The following is a 15205-nucleotide window of genomic DNA, read 5'->3' as shown; positions in this document are numbered from 1 at the left end:
AGCCAGAGTCAGTGCAACCATGCACACATCTGCCATTCCTGATCTGGGAGGTCACGTGCATAATCAGTGCATACATAACCAATGCAAAGACCATATTGCTGCCTGCCCACTCTAGTGGTTTTTTCTTTTTTTTTTTTTTTCATTGTGTAATGATGCTTCCAGAAGATGTGAATCACGTGGTGTATATTATGCGCAGCTTTGCACATCAGGTTACCATTTTTTTTCTCCTTGTCTGAATCAGTAGATTGGACATGGTCTCTTTAAGGTTTGATTTCAGCAAAGTTCCTGAATGGTTCATACAGGAAACAAAGATCCTCCTTTATCGAATACACAGCGACTATGATGATCACCTGCTGGAGGAGTATGATGAATCCCTCTAGAAAACTGATGTCTGGCACGAACTTATCAGTCCCTCTACTAATACCACTAGCATCACCTGCTCTGGCCAATAGTGCAGAGACAGGTTATATGGTGGTGCCATTTAGAAATGTTCTACCAGGGAGAAACAGAGGTTAGTGAGACAGAGCTAACTTGTTTCTGAAAATATTCTGTACTTGCTTGGCACTGCAAATTTGGGCTATCTTCTATAACTGTCATCATTTTCAATTCTCAGGGATATGCTGTACTGATTATTGTTAGTGTTTTTGTTTTTCATTGGGAAAAAAGATTAAAACCATCAGGATGGCCTGTCTAAGGAAGAGTGACAGGCTCTCCAGACAGTGGCGTTAAGTGTTAATGCATTGCTATATGTACTGAATTATTTTAATTAAGTTTCATTAATGTTAATTAATGAATGTTTTGTTGACCAAGTTAGTCCCACTAGCCTAGTGACATCTTTGCAGGAGAGACTTGAGATGGTATCTATACTACTAGTGGAAATTTGGAAGCTTCCTTTACTTGCTTTACTGAACTCATGACTGGCTGCACATGAGTATGTACACACATCTCATTCCTAGAGCAGTGGAGACTAGGAGGACAGTGCACAAGATGGAGGTGCTACCATATGGAGCAGAAGTGAATACCAGCTCTAATACTGAAGTTAAATATGTGGAGGATTCCGAAACTATACTTTAGAAACAACTATTTGAGCCGAAGGATACTGATGTGCAAGAGGAATGTATTGTTACAGCCCTCCAGTTGAGCAGGTTTGCTGAATGATTTATTAAATGAGATGACAGTACAGAGTGAACTGGAGAACAATGTTTGATGGGGGTTATAATGGACAAATTCAAGGAGAAGAAGCTGACAATATTCTGAAGGAAGCATCACCTATGAAGAAAACATGTAAGGAGACTGTGGCTATTTGGGGTGAACAATAAAAAGAAAAAAAAGGAAGATGACATTAAAAGGATGTTTGTTGTAAGGGTTCAAAGTAAGAAGAACACTGAAATAGACAGATATGAGGTATGGGACACAGCTTTATTTCCTTTGGGTATCAAGAGACATGAGGTATGAGCCTTTATTTTAATACATAGAGAGCTGTTTTGTGACATTATTTGTGAGACTGCACAAAGTATGGAAAAAATGTATGCAAATATGAAAAAAGACAGAATGATAATCCATGGAATGAATATATAATCAAAGCATTTTTTTTTTCAGAAACAAAAAAAGAAAAATGCATGTGCAATACCGGACAGAAATTGAAAGAGAGATAAAAAAAAAAAACATTTGAAAAGTATATGTACGGATGTGATGGATGATTCTAAAGTTTTTGATAAGGGATTATGGACTGGAGGATGGGATTGTAATGATGTTTTGAAAATGGAAAATGAGAAAATTATATATATTCAAAGTATTATAAATGTTGAAAGGAGCAAGGGTGTGGTAAAATATTGGGGACAACCAAGGACGTTTTTTGGTGGTAAAGAACATTTGATAAATAATTGCAGTAAAAAGAAATGTTATATATGAGAGGAAACTGAGCATGATGTAAAAAATGTGAACTTGAATACTATAAAAAAAACAGGACATGCATGGATGGACTACAAAGAGAAAAATAATGAAATAGTGAAAATAATACCCGGGATAAAGAACAAGATGAAGAAAATATAAAATAAATAGTGGAAATAATCTAGAAAAAGAAAAAGATTGTTAAAAAAAAGAAGGAAGAAGAAACAGAAATGGATTCTGAAATTAGCAACGAGGAAGATATAAGTTGGAAAGTAGTGAAGATGAAAAGAATTCTGTTAGTAAAAGGGTTAAAGAAAGGGTTAAAGATAAAAAAAAGTAAATTCAAATGTATAAGTTCAAGGGGTAAAAAGAAATGAAATGGTTGAAACAGCATAAGGAGGGAATATTTTCCTTTAAACCTAAGGAACAGGTTAACCAATAATTTAAGAATTATTTCAGTGAATGTTAATAGTATAAAACTATCTATGGAAGAATAATGACTCTAAAATGTTGTAAGAAATGTGATGTATATATAATTGTTTTAGAGGATATAAAAGATTCTTAACAACTGAAGAAAGAAAGATTACAAACAGAAAATATATGGAATGGAGAAATAATATGGAATTTTGTTGAACATCGCTGTTCAGGGATAGTGATTTCATGTAAAAAAGCCATGAAAATTTTAGAAATAACAATGGGAAGACTCACTATTGTAGATTTAAGGTGGCAGGAAAAGGGTTATAGACTTATAACCATATATGCATGTGTTACCTACAAAGAAAGGGATTTTTTTAATCAATTACTAGATTATGTAGTGGTAAACATGAATATAATAATAATAGGAGATTTTAAGTGAAACAGAGAAAAGAATGACAAAGATATAAAACATGAGAGAACTGATTAAACGTGCAAACTGTCATTATGGAACAGAGAATGTAGGACATATAGAAGAGGTATGCTAAAATCTGAAATTTATTATTTTATAATATCAGAAAGCATAAGTATAATGGAAGGTGAATCAGTTGAAACAGGTTTCTCAGATCAGTTAGCTACATGGATAGAAATAAACAAAAATAAAGAAGACAGTATACTAGGTAATGGTATAAAAAAAATAAATGAAAAAGTATGGAATGAAAAGGAAAACAGTAAAATACAATAATGGAGAGATAATTTTACTATGAGGGATTTCTGCAATAATTGGTCAGAATGGTAGACTACCTTTAAAAGAAAGTATAAAGGACATTTTTTACAATGGCATAATGGGACAAGAAATAAAACAAAACAATGATATCTCAAACGTATGAAGATGTATTCAAAAGTCTAGAAAGAAATAAAAAAGAGCTTCATGACAAAGAGGAGTTATATACAACAAGTATGAGAAAGTTAAAGAATCGTTATATAAACAAATGTATTTCCTAGAAGGTAAGAAAGAAGGAGTATCAGCTTATTTGTGTAAAATCATAAAAGCAAAGAGCAGTGTGATAACAGAAATTAAATATAAAAAGGAAAATAAAATGGTCAAAGTCCAAATTATGGAAATTGTAAGAAAGCATGTAGAAGAAATATTTAAAACATCAAAGGGAAAATTTAATAACATATGGAGAAAAAAGAAATGTTCAGAACAAATGAATAAGGAAATGGAAAGAGTTACTTTGGATGAATTAGAGAGAGTATTTAAGTGTTTAAACAGTTAAATATAGACTCAGTAGAAGGATCTGATGGAATTGGCTTTGAAATGTATAAACATTTAGGGATATGGCAAAAGAATTATGTGTTACTAGTCTTAAATGAATGGTTAAAAGATGGAAGGTTACACGGAAGAAAGGAGAAAAGAAATACAAATAACTGAAGACCAATAAAGATAAGATTTTTTATGAAAATAATACAAAGAAGACTTGAAAACAAGATGGAATATATTATAGAAAAAAATGTATATGGTAGAAAAGGAAAAGGATGTCAAGAATTATTAATTATGAAAAGAGAATTGGCTGATGATATTTTCAAAAGAAAGCAGGAATCAAAACCTATGATTGGACATGTTAATAAAGCATTTAATTCAATTGAACATGAAATGCAATGGGACATAACAAAATAATATAATTTCAGTAATAAAATCAGGAGTGTTTTCATGTCAGTGTACACATTTAATAAAATAAAGGCTTTAGTAAATGGATGGAAAAGTAAGGACATATAAATGGGTAAAGGGAAACCCAAGGATGTCCCATAAGTTGTATCGAATTTACTTTAATTATGAATGTAGTTGTTAGTGAAGTAAATACTAAATTGAAAAAAGTGAAATATATAATGTATACGAGTTTGAGATACAAGTATTAATGACATATGCAGAAGATGTAATTGTAATAGCTAAAAATTGTTTAGGGATGAGAGAAGTGATGATTTTTGTAGTCAATTGCTTGAAATAAGTAGGTTTGATGTTAAACAAAGACAAAAGCAAAAGAATGAGACAAAAAGAAACAATAGCAGATATTCAATTTACAGCAAAAGATCTTAATGAGTTGGGCATATATTTTGGTAAAGATGCAAGTAACACACAATAGGAAACTGTTAAAAATTAAAATAAATTTGTTCATTTTGGAAAACAGATAGTTTGGTATACAAGAAAAAAAATAAACTTATTTATCAAGTGTATTTATAATTCCAGTGATGCAGGATAAACACCTGTTAGAGTTAATTTTCCCTTTTATTGGGGTTCTAGACTGAATTCATTGAAAGGGGTTGTATTATATATGGATAGAACAGAAGGAGATTTTGGACTGTTAAACCCAGTACTTTATGCAATGTTTTTGAATTTGTATAAAGTATTAAAATAGATAAATGACAAAAATGAAAAATTAGTTTTAAAGTTTTAATAAGTATGAAGAATACTGGAAATAATAATAAGTAATAAAAGAATAAAGAAAAGTCATGGTGAGTTAAATATTTATCAACAAAAGTTAAAACTATAGAATATAAGGACTAATGAAATAAAGGATAATCAAAATACATGGTATAAAAATATAATGAGACAATATTAGTGTGTTAATCTATGTGAGAAGATTAAATAAATCAGAGAAAGAAATGAATGGTGTAGTAAAAAAGCAGAATCTCAAGACTTTTTATAGATTTATAGGAATAAAAAATTACCAGTTAAAATAATATGCCATGTAAAAAGAAAAGTGAAAGAATATGTTTACATTGTGGTGAAAAAGAAACTACTGAGCATGAGATCTTGTCAAGTCCTCCAAACCTAATAATGAAGCAAAAAAATAATAATAATAATAGCCGCCCCAGCTAAGGATAATCACAAAACATTCTTTGACTACGTCCAAAATCTAAAAAGGAATACTCAGCTAGAGGTAATAGCCAACCTGCTAGATGACAGATTTGGAGCAAACATCAGCCCACTACCCCTCCAGTCATCCCCAAAATATACATGTCACCATTCCTCAGCCTATTATCTCAAGAGAGCAGGTCATCGTGGCACTCTCCAAGGCCAAAAACACAGCATTAATGAGACCAGGCAACATCCCAGATTGCCTTTTAAACAACTTAAAATATGAACTAGCAGACCCACTCGGATCCCTGTTTAACCACAGCCTGGGAACTGGCTATGTTCTGACAGAATGGAAGACAGCAACAGTAATCCCTCTGCACAAAGGGGATCATCATCTGACTCTGGGAATTATATGTTAATAAGTTTGACTAGCCTCATTTGCAACGCCGTGGAAAGAATCATTATACATCTTATTAACAAGGTCAAAGGCAATCTCCAAACTTTGAACCCTACCCAGTTTGGAGTTGTTAAAGGTAGATAATGCCTGTAAAACATGGTTGACTTCTTCAAGAAAATCACCAAGGTCCTGGAAGAGGGAAAGACAGCACATACTTCCTATCTTGACTTAGCCAAGGCATTTGACTCAATCCCCCATGCAGGTATTATAGAGAAACTCTCCGAATTGGGAGTCAACCCTTACATTACCAGATGGTTATCCAATCGCTCACTGACAGGACACATATTGTCAAAGTGGGTGACTTCACCTCCAGCAAAAGACCAGACACCAGTGGTGTAACACAGGGTTCTATGCTGGGCCCATTATTGTTAGGAATTTTTTTCTCAGAAGTTCAGGCAAACTTGGACAGCCTGTGGCTGACCAAGTTCACTGACAATTGCAAATTGGGAGTAATCACTGAGTCCCTCAACAATGTTAGTATACTGCAGAAAAGGTTAATGCAGACAAATGACTGGTGCCAATGCCACAGATTAAAGTTAAATGCAAAATAAATGCTTATTATTCCCTTTGGGAAAGCTGACATCCCTGCTAATTACATTATAGATAGCACCTCCCTAAGTGTAGACCCATGGTATGTGATCAGGGTACTCAGGTTGATAGCAATCTGAGCTTTGACCACCATGCATTCACAGTAGTAAGGAAATTCTTCTATGTGGCACATCTTATAAGTAAAGGCATCCAATCTAGATCTAATGATGTTATAATTCCATTATACTCGGTCCTTGTCAGACCAATAATTGAGTACAATGCTCCTTTTTGCACATACCTCATGAGACACCTGCAATAACTGGAAACATCACAGAGGTTTCTCACCAAGAAATTACAAGGTACACAAAACATGTCTTACATAGAAAGACCAAAAGCCTTGTCCCTGTATTCTGTCTCCTACAGATTGCTAAGGAGTGATCTGTGCCTAGCTCACAGGGCAGTTTCTGGTCCTGCCCTGATGGAAATGCTACACATTCGTAAATCAAACTGCAAGAGGATCACTCGCTCCAGGGATCCTAACCTAGCTTCTGACATGAACAGGTCATGCTGGAGAGAGAGAGATACATCTCCCAAAGACTACCACTAGCTTTCAATTCACATGAAACCGACCCCATCTCTAACCCTCTTCAAACGTAACCTAGATCAATGGATGGTTGACGGGAGACACTCCAGGAGTGAATTTACTACTTTCCTCCTAGACAGAGAAAGTCAGCATCAACTACCATAAACCCTAACCTCTGCAAACTTCACTCACCTAACCACCAACAATTGGGGCAACTCAAGATAAATATAGCTAGGCTTGTTAGGACTCTAGGCTGTTAGTCCAGTAACCTCCTATAAACCTATGAACCTATAAGAAAAAAAATATTGAATATTTTAGATACAGAGATGATATAAATATGAAAAAGACTGCATATGGATATTATAAGAATATAAACAATGAACAAAAATCAAGAATAAATATTTGTTATACTATATGGCTAATATGGAATGAGAAAATGAATAAAATGTTGTTTAAGGGAAAATGGACATTGTCAACAATATTGAAAAAGATTTGATGGTGGTTGTGGACAAAGAAGGTAGGTGCTAAATAATGATGTATAAATATAATGAAAAATGAATAATTCTTATATATAAATAGGAATATGTATATACGTACAGATAAATGTGCAAATAATGTAAATAGGGTAAAAAAGATGAGATGTGGTTATTTCTAAATAAGTTGTAAATAAAGGACTCCTACTGTTTCAAATGGTGTCAGGAGATTTTTACTTCCACCTGAGCTACCACTAACTCAAGCAGGTGGGACCTTGAGTTAATGTCTCATCCAAAGATCCAAAGGATAGCACACTTAGGAGTGCAGCATCACAATACTGTACTGCAGTCTCAGTAATCCAATCAACTGGAGTGAGAATAGAATCCACAGCCTTCTAGTCTTCCAGCATCAAAAGTGAGTGTGCCGCATGTTCCACTGGCACTGATTAATCTTTCGCATTTGTTTCTTTGTTTGTTTTTTTCCTTCTCTTTCTATAGATTCAGCTTTGGTGCAAGTTGAGGTGAAGCAGTGGTCACTGAGCTCTGACCTGGCTACTATGTCTGCTGCTGGATCAACAGCAGTCCCCAGACCTGCCTCTCTATAGGGTGACAAAATCACCATGTGGAAGGTGACCTGGCCAGCCCACTGGTGGCTGCCTTGGCTACTTTTCAGGAGGAAGGTAAAGGCACCTCTTCAGACAGTCATCCAGAGGTCTCCTCCTTGGTCATAGCATTAGGGGGTGGTAAGGACTAGTAGCTCATTGTCTGCATTAGACACTGTAGCATCTCCTTGCATATCTGGCCAGTCATACAACCAACTGTCTCCATCTATTGGGCCACTAGAGGTGCTGCATGCTCATGTCAGTCATGAAATGACTGATATATAGGTGTGTTCCCCTTTAGGCTGGTCAGGCACATCATTCATAACACCCCATCCTCCACCACTGTGCTCTTTTTCTTTTTGTGTCACTCTCAGTTTTGTCTGTGTCTGCTTACTCCTGCTCCCATGAGTCCATACATCTTCTGTCAGCCTTTTTTCTGCATTGCTTATTTGTCTGCCTGCCCTTGCTTTCTTCCAGGGGCATTGGGAGAAATATGCAGTCTATGCAGCTGTCCACATTTGAAAAAGCAGAAGGGTGCCATCATAGACTTTCTTATGGATTACGATTACCACATCAGAATCCATCTATCAAAAATGACTGCAGAACAAGGCATTTTAGGATGTATAGTCCTGCTCTCTCATATAGGAATCAGCTTTAATGGTGAAGTACACTTCATATTTATAAATGTACTGTGAGCACTCCCCTCTCGAACTTACTGGCAAGGGGAAAGATAAGCCGTACTTGTGACCGGCCTAACGTGAGTTGGTGGTGTGTGTCCAGCGTGCTTTGATTCACATTTCACAAGTGTAAGAGGAATATTAGATTTTTTTGAATTGCAGGCTTTGCAGTAAAGTAACTTTTTTTTTCTCTCTGTGACTACACATTTCCAGATTGGATGGCTTACCAGGCACTGCCATCCTTGTAGAAATGGGGTTGGGACTTGGGTGCATCCAGCCAGGAGGGGAACAGTTCTAAAAAAGAAAAAAGCAGAATGTATAGCCAGAATTGGTACCTGATATGTCTCTCTTAACATATTAAGTTCAGCACCAAATAGATTTTAAACCAGGAAAACTTTACTGTTGATTTCAAATAATGCAAATAATTCATAAGAGAAGTTGTACTTTACTGTTGATTTCAAATAATGCAAATAATTCATAAGAGAAGTTGTAGAGATATTTTTTCAATTATAGATTAATTACTGTATTTATACAATACAATGATAGAGAAAGAGCTGATGAAAAAATTAGTTGTGAGCAGGTTCACACAAGTGGAAGTCAAACCCTTAATACAATCTAGAATTCTCAAAATAATTATTCAATAAGGATTTAATTAAAGAGCTCATTTGAAGTCAGTTCTTGGATATAAATACAGACTTTATTACAAGAAGGGATTACTCTATTAAAAAAAAAAAAAAAAAAAAAAGTTAGCACCCATCTTTCTCTTAGTATTGCATTTTTGGACTCCAAGTCGTCTACTCTGGTTAAACCTGATATTGGCTAAAACATCATCAACCCCTGTAGTGCCTTTTTAAGATAATGCCAATCTGATAGACCTTCCAACACAGAGTAAATTCTATGCAAGATAAACTAAAGGTGCTACTGCTCAATGCTACGAGTCTCAAGAGGACATTCCACTCCATGGAAGCGCTCCTCATCCTGAATATTGCTGACATCTGTGTAGTTACTAAGACATGGTTTAAAGCCACAGAAGGCATCCTGGCAGTACAAGGCTGCAACGCCTTCCACACATTTAGACCAGCTACTGCACAAGAAGGGATAAAAGGAGGAAGTGTATCAATCTACATAAATAGTAAACACACCTCAAGATTGGTCAAACAATATGACACTCTTGAGCTACTCCATGTCCAACTAACTTCAGGTAAAGGCCAACACCATATCCTTGTTAGCTAGAAGTCCCCCATTTATAACCCTGGATAACCATACCACATACTGGCATCATTCTCGGTTCAGCCCAACACCATATTCATGGGCAATTTCAACTATCCCACTCTAAACATGCATACACAACTACTAACATGCAAGCTCAAAGACTCCTGGATTTTGTCAATGCAAATACCCTGGAAAAGCTAGTCTGCACACCTACTAGGGGTGCAAATATCCAGGATCTGATACTCACAAATATGAGGAATGTTACACCCCCTAGTGTAATGACCTCACTGGTCAGACCATATCAGATCACAATATGGTAATCCTTGAAATAAATATAAAGGCTAAACTCACAGCAAACCCCAGAACATTTAAGAACTTTTCCAGAGCTAGCTACCTCCCATTAAGTGATGGCATTGCTACACTCCAAGACCCCACAGACTCAGAAAACACAGTAACCTATGAGGAAGTGTTTCTAGAAGCCCTGTATAAGCATTTAAATAACTGCATAGGAACAGCAGTACAAAACCAAAATAAACTTAGGACAAACACCAAAAACAAGCCCCCTTGGTGGACCCCAAGTATAAATAGATTATACAACAAAAGAAAGAAAGAAAGAAAATCCTGTCCAAACATATGAAGGGCTATGTCCAAAAGACGATGACCTGAGACGTACCTCCCTGGACTACATGAAAAGAGACATAGAGGAGCTCTCTGATCATGTAGCCCAGGCTGGTATGACCCTGACCTTGAGCAGCATCTTACCCTCACCTAGAATGATGCCACAGTACAAAGACAAAATGATCGATTTTAACAATTGGCTAAAATTTTGGTGTCATTCAAAGGGGATCCAGTGTCTGTCAGCCTGGGATGACATGCTCGACAAGCCACGTTGCTTCGCTAGGGATGGCTTGCACCTGTCACCACTGGGCTTTCGGATATTGGCAAAGGCTCTTGCCACCCCCATAGTGCCTTTTTTAGGCAAGGCTCAAAAGTCAAACCCACCCCCATAGACAGCACAAGGAACAAGAAACTAAGGGTAATGCTGCTTAACGCCAGAAGTCTTAACCTCAAGATGCACTCGAAGCTCTCCTCAGTATGGAGAACATCTATATCTGTGCAGTGACAGAAACCTGGTTCAAGGCTCCAGAGAGCACCCCAGCACTACCAGGCTATACCTCATACCATGCTTTTCGGCCCCAAAACCCGGACCGAACCACAAAAGGAGGGGGAGTTTTCATATTTATCAAGGATATCCACACCTCCAGGTTAGTGGCATTGCACGAAGTATCAGAGACCATCTATGTGCAACTAACAGTGAGCAAGACTGCTTTTCAGTTTATAGCATCCTACAGACCACCCTCTGAAAGTCAGGAATCCCACTCGGCTTTCCTGAAAACATTGGAGAACATGAAGATCTCTCCAAACACCATTATATTGGGCGACTTCAACTATCCAAACATTGACTGGGAGCACTACTCAAGCCCCAGCACCTTAGCCCAAAGGTTCCTGGAAATTATAAACTCAAATGCTATGGAACAACTAGTCACCACTCCCACAAGAGGGGACAACATACTAGACCTGATCATTACTAACATGGGGACTCTATGCTACACACCAGAAGTATATCCCTCATTGTTAAGATCAGACCATAAATTAATTTCACTAGATGTCCACATCCCGACCCCACCCCCAGCCCAGAAAACCACAGTGAAAAACTTCTCAAAAGCGAACTTCTCACTTCTCAAAACCGAAGTGGAATCCTTCAAGGCCCCAGGGCCAGTGGAAACTACGGCCCAAACTGCAGAATCCTACATAAATGCATTCTACGGACATCTCCAGGAATGCATGGATCATGCTATCCCAAACAAAACCAAGACCCAATCATCCAAAGGCAGGCGTCCAGTCTGGTGGACCCCTGCCATAAATAAACTGTACAACAGAAGGAGGAAGCTACTACATGATGGAGCAAAATCCCTAATAGGGAAGGCATCTCTGATCAGTACTAGCAAAAAATTACGATCCCTCATAAAATCCTCCAAGGCCAGCTTTGAGAGAAAAATTGCACAGGACACCAAAGACAATCATAAGGTGTTTTTCAGTTATGTTAGGAACCTGGAATGCAACTCCCAGGCTTGTTCTGAGTTGATTCTAAATGACAAAAAATACACTGAACCCACAGACATCGTCAATATCCTGGCAGACAGGTTCAGTGCAAACTTCTCCACCCCCTCCCCCCCAAAAGAGCAAGTATCTATCCTGGCAGAGGGCTGCCTCCCAAACATCTCTGATGCTCAGGTGAAGGCTGCCCTCTCCAAAGCAAAAAACACTGCTTCCATGGGACCAGATGGCGTCCCAGGTTGCGTCCTACATGAACTCTAAGAGGAACTAATCCCCCAAATAAAACAGCTATACAATCTCAGCCTCACTACAGGATATGTGCCCACAGAATGGCGTACAGCAACAGTGGTCCCACTCCACAAAGGTGGAGCCTCTACAGACCCTGGAAACTATTGCCCCATAAGCCTGACTAGCTTAGTCTGCAAGGCTATGGAGAGGATCATCATGGAGCTCATAAACAAAGACATTGGGGACCTACAGATACTAGATCCTACCCAGTTCGGCGTTATCAAGGGCAGATCCTGCCTTTTGAACCTGGTTGACTTCTTCGAAACAGTCACCAAAGCCATAGATGAAGGGAAGGTAGTCCACACTGCCTATCTGGACCTTGCAAAGGCATTTGACACAATACCCCACTCGGGCATCATAGATAAGCTATCCAGCTTAAATATAAACCCCTATGGCACAAGATGGGTCGCAAACTGGCTCAAAGACAGAACTCACAGAGTGAGAGTTGCTGGAGCCATGTCAGACTTGAAACTGGTCACAACTGGCGTCACACAGGGTTCTGTCCAGGGATCACTCTTGTTCGGTATATACTTTTCCGAGGTACAGGCAAACGTGGGAGGACTATGGCTCACCAACTTCGCAGACGACTGCAAACTGGGCACCATAATCGACTCTCCAGCTGACACAAACATCCTTCAAAAAGGTCTCACAGAGACAGATAACTGGTGCCAGCGCCATGGTTTAAAGCTAAATGCCAAAAAATGTATAGTCATACCCTTTGGCAAAAACAATGTGCCCACAAATTACCACATAGGTGGAAACCCATTAAGTACAGAGAAAGTTATTAGGGACCTGGGGACCCAAGTTGATAGCAATCTCTCCTTTGAAAACCACATTGCCAAAGTGGTTAGAAAGACCTTCTACATAGCCCACCTCATCACGAAGGGTTTCACATCTAGATCAAGAGAGGTAATTGTGCCCTTTTATTCATCCCTCATCAGGCCCATCATAGAATAAAATGCCCCTTTTGGGATGTACCTTACCAGACACCTGCAGCAATTAGAAAGACCCCAAAAGTATCTCACCAAGAGGATCAAGGGTCTCAAACAGATGCCATATGCTGCTCGGTTAAAAAAACTCCAGCTCTACTCAGTTGCATACCGCCTACTTCGATCTATGCCTGACATACAAAGCTATGTCAAATTCAGAATTAATGGACATGCTCCACCTCAGTAAATCTAAATCCCTTAGAGCCACACGCTCGAGGGACTTGAACCTCAGCACAGTAATAAATAGAACTTGCTGGAGGGACAGGCTCATAACCCAGAGGCTCCCTTCACTCTGGAATAGAATTCCAGTTCATGTGAGGCAGAGCACCTCACTGAATCTCTTCAAGAAGAATCTCGATAGGTGGATGGGGGATCGTAGGTTTGTCCCAGGGATTACTCCCGTGTCACTATTAGACAGAGGCACAGTAAACTAAACTTTAAAAAGGGCACAGTATACTCAAATCAAGGGGTGGCGTAAGCCATACATAATCAGGCTAGGCTTATAATTGCCCCAGGGCAGATAGCCTAGTATGAACCTATGAACAAAAAAAAACAACTCATCAGCCTCAACAAGCAACTCAAGGAACTAATCAAGTCCACCAAAGCCATCTTTGAGTCAAAAATACCCTCCCAGGGTAAGGATAACCATAAGATATTTTTCAGTTATGTACACAACCTTAAACGGAACACCCAGCAGTGCACTGACTGATAGTAAATGGAAGTTCCTATACCAGAACAGGAGAATATAGCAAACTTGTTTGCCGATAAATTTAGCCCCATCATCAGTCCCCCACACCCCTCAGGAAATACCCTCCACCATTTCTCTCAAACTAAGAACAGGTCATCATTGTAGTATCCAGAGCTAAAAACACTGCATCAGTGGGTCCTGATAATATCCAAGTATGCCTACTAAATAGCTTGAAATATGACCTGTCAGGCCTACTAGAATCTCTGTTCAGCCACACCCTCTAGACAGGCTTCATTTCTAGAGAATGGAGGACAGCAACAGTCACCCTACCCCCCTACGCAAAGGCAGACCATCAACAGACCCAGCAAATTACAGATCCACCAGTTTGGCTAGTCTTCTATGCAAGGTTATGGAAATAATTATCATGGTCCTGATAAACAAAGATATAGGTTATCTTCAAACACTGGACCCATTCCAGTTCAGTTTCATCAAGGGCAGGTCATGCCTACTAATTGTGGCCGACTTCATCGAGAAGGTCACTATACCCATGGACTAGGGCAAAATGGTACATACTGCCTACCCTGACCTGGCAAAGGCATTTGCCACAATATCTCACTGGGTATTACAAACTCACAAATTTAGGCATCAATCCATATGTCACCTGATAGATATCTAAATGTCTCATAGATTGGACATATTAAGTTAGGGTAAGGGAATTCATGTCCACCAAGAGACCTGCTAATAGTGGTGTCTCACAGTGCTCGGTACTGGGACCTTTCATGTTTGGAATATACTTCTCTGATGTCAAGGCAAATGTACAGGGCCTTTAACTGTCCAAATTCACCGATGACCGCAAGCTGGCTGTACTCACTAAATCCCCCAAAGATGTAGATATCCTCTAGGAGGGTCTAGCACAGACAAATAACTGGTGCCAGAACCATGGCCTAAAACTCACTGCAAAAATATGTATAATTATATCTTTGGGAAGACAACCACACCTGCAAATTACAGCCTTGATAACTGTCCCCTAAGAGTACACCTACTGGTAAGGGACTTGGGAACTCAGGTTGCAGTCATCTGAATTTTGATCACCATGTGTCCATTGAAGTAAGGAAATCCTTCTACATAGCACTGCTTATAAGTAAGGGCATGGCATGCATATCTAGGGAGATGATAGTCTCACTACACTTAGCCCTCATTAGACCAAAAATCAAGTACAATGCACTCTTTGGCATGTATCTGACCAGGCATTTGCAACAGCTGGAGCAGCCACAGGGGTTCGGTTCCTCACTAAAAGAATACAGGGTGCGGACCACCTCAAAACCCTGTGTCTGTACTTGGTCTCCTACAAGTACTGATGGGTGATCTATGCCTAACCTACAAGGCATTCTCCGATCAAGCCCTAATGGATCAGCTATACATTCCA

General features: G+C 38.6%; 1 long non-coding RNA gene across 2 annotated transcripts in view; it reads right to left on the bottom strand.

The window, feature by feature from the left end:
- The window catches only part of LOC122805433, an 852280-nt gene that overhangs the window by 405217 nt on the left and 431858 nt on the right, over nt 1-15205 (bottom strand). For both annotated transcript variants that reach the window (XR_006365368.1, XR_006365367.1), the window contains exon 2: nt 8712-8778. This is a non-coding gene — a long non-coding RNA (uncharacterized LOC122805433). The remainder of the gene's footprint in view (nt 1-8711; nt 8779-15205) is intronic.

This window comes from Protopterus annectens, chromosome 6.part1, assembly GCF_019279795.1.
Source record: "Protopterus annectens isolate FY-2018-M chromosome 6.part1, PAN1.0, whole genome shotgun sequence".
Classification (NCBI taxonomy): Eukaryota; Metazoa; Chordata; order Ceratodontiformes; family Protopteridae; genus Protopterus; species Protopterus annectens.
This window is presented reverse-complemented; position numbering and strand designations above follow the sequence as displayed.